The 1,874-nt window shown below is 58.4% G+C and overlaps 1 pseudogene; it reads right to left on the bottom strand.

Moving 5' to 3' along the window:
- Nucleotides 1-596: 596 nt before the first annotated feature.
- LOC103728485 lies at nucleotides 597-1,143 on the bottom strand (annotated as a pseudogene).
- Between the last annotated feature and the right edge of the window lie 731 nt (nucleotides 1,144-1,874).

Raw genomic sequence — 1,874 nt, forward strand, 5'->3', positions numbered from 1 at the left:
ATGACCCACTAGGTGTGATGACCCATGCCTTTAATCCCAGCAACTTGATAGGCAGAGGCAGACACATCTCTGTAAATTCAAGGCCTGCCTGTTCTACATATGGAGTTCCAGGCCAGCCAGGACTACATAGTGGACTCCAGGATTCTGATCTCAGTGTCTTCAAACAATAACCTCACTTAGAACCAGAGTTTTCAAACTCAAGTTCCCCGACACCTCAGGCTTGGCCCCAAAATGCTGGTGCTATATCCTTTGAACCCAAATCTCAGAAACAAAACCTGCCAAGAAAGCAGTCTAACCCTACCCAACTACTATTCCTAACCCCAAAGCGAGAGGGAGACTCCTTTGTCTTAATGAAGAGGAAAGTGCAGAAATCCTTCCTATTGTCTTCCTACCAGAAACCACGTGCTGAGCACTACAAGAAATCAGCGAACCTCTAACAGTCCTTACACATGATAACAAGGGACGTGTCGTTGAGAGCATATCTGCACTATTTACTGAGCTCCCTATTTTGTAGTCTAGAATCATGGGCTTCAAAGGAAGGAAGCAGCTTGTCCACCATCTGGGAGCCAGTGGCCCCTGGGTGTGGCCCAGTGAGCCTATGAATCCCCAGACCTACGCTCCAGCGTGCGCCTCACCTGGATCCTGGACTCCGGGAGCAGCGTGAGCGCTGCCAGGCGTTCCCGCAGGTGGATATCCGGGTACATGGTCTGGCGGAAGACGAGCTCCAGCAGCTGCAGCTGCTCGGAGCTGAACGACGTGCGCTTGCGGCGCTGTGGCGCCGACGGGGCGGCCGCGCCCTTGGGAAGCCCGGGAGGGACCAGTTCGACTGGAGGCGGCGCTGCGGGCTGGAGGCCCCGGCTCGGGAAGCAGGGTGGGGCAGTGGGAGCGCGGGAGCCCGGGTCGGCGGGGGGCGCGGGGAGCAGCAGCGGACCTCCGACGTGCTCGGCAGGGAATGTGGGGAAGGCGGCGGTGTCTGCGAACTGGAGGTGCTGGGACTCGGCTACGGCCATGGCTCCTGGACGCCTCCCGGGACCCCCGCGCGTCTGTAGTTATACGGACCCCGGGCCGGGGAGGGGACAGCGGCTCCATCAAAGGCCTGGACGCAAGGAGGCCCACGGCTCCTCGGGGTGCGAGCCCGCCCCAGCCCCGCCAGACGCCGCGGGAATAATCGCTTCCGCTGACCGCGGGACAGAGGGAGGGAGGCGCGAACTTGAGCCCGGCCGCTCGGTCCCCACCCCACCCATTCCAGGGGCTGCTCTGCCACCAATCCACATCCCCGGAGACGCTCAGCTCTCGAGAGGCCGCCCGGGGTGCGGGCCAGATTCGGACTGAACCCCCTCCTCTGGGTCAGGCTGCCTCTCCAGAGCACAGCGCTGGGATCTAGGGATCTGGGACCCTCCAGGTTCTCAGGTCCCGGCCCTGCGCCTGGCCCGTTGTCCGCTGTCATCATCAAAGGCGCTGTTTACCACCCCTGCTATGTGCTAGACCCTGTTCCAGGTTGGTCAAACAGCCCAGCCCTATCCTCCACAAACCTCCCTCACACATCCTGAATCCGAGGGGGGTGAAGATAAAGGGACCTCAAAGGGAACAGGCACACATCCTGAGCAAGGACTAAGCTCCTGCCTGGAATATCTGTGACTTACCTGTCAATAAGGCTGTGCTAGGCTAGGCGGGTTGAAGGCCTGCACCCGGTTAGTGCTCCCGTGATGTGATGTGGTTTGCACTCAGATTCCCAACAGTGCCCAGAATTGACCAAGCTGAGGAAATAATCTGCTGCATCACTACTTCCTTTGCCTCCTGGAGCTCATTTGAGGTTCTTGTAGTTTGGTTATGGCTTATGTATCTGCTTCCATATATATATATATATATATATA

This window comes from Nannospalax galili, unplaced genomic scaffold (assembly GCF_000622305.1).
Source record: "Nannospalax galili isolate Female #2095 unplaced genomic scaffold, S.galili_v1.0 C49347745, whole genome shotgun sequence".
Classification (NCBI taxonomy): domain Eukaryota; kingdom Metazoa; phylum Chordata; class Mammalia; order Rodentia; family Spalacidae; genus Nannospalax; species Nannospalax galili.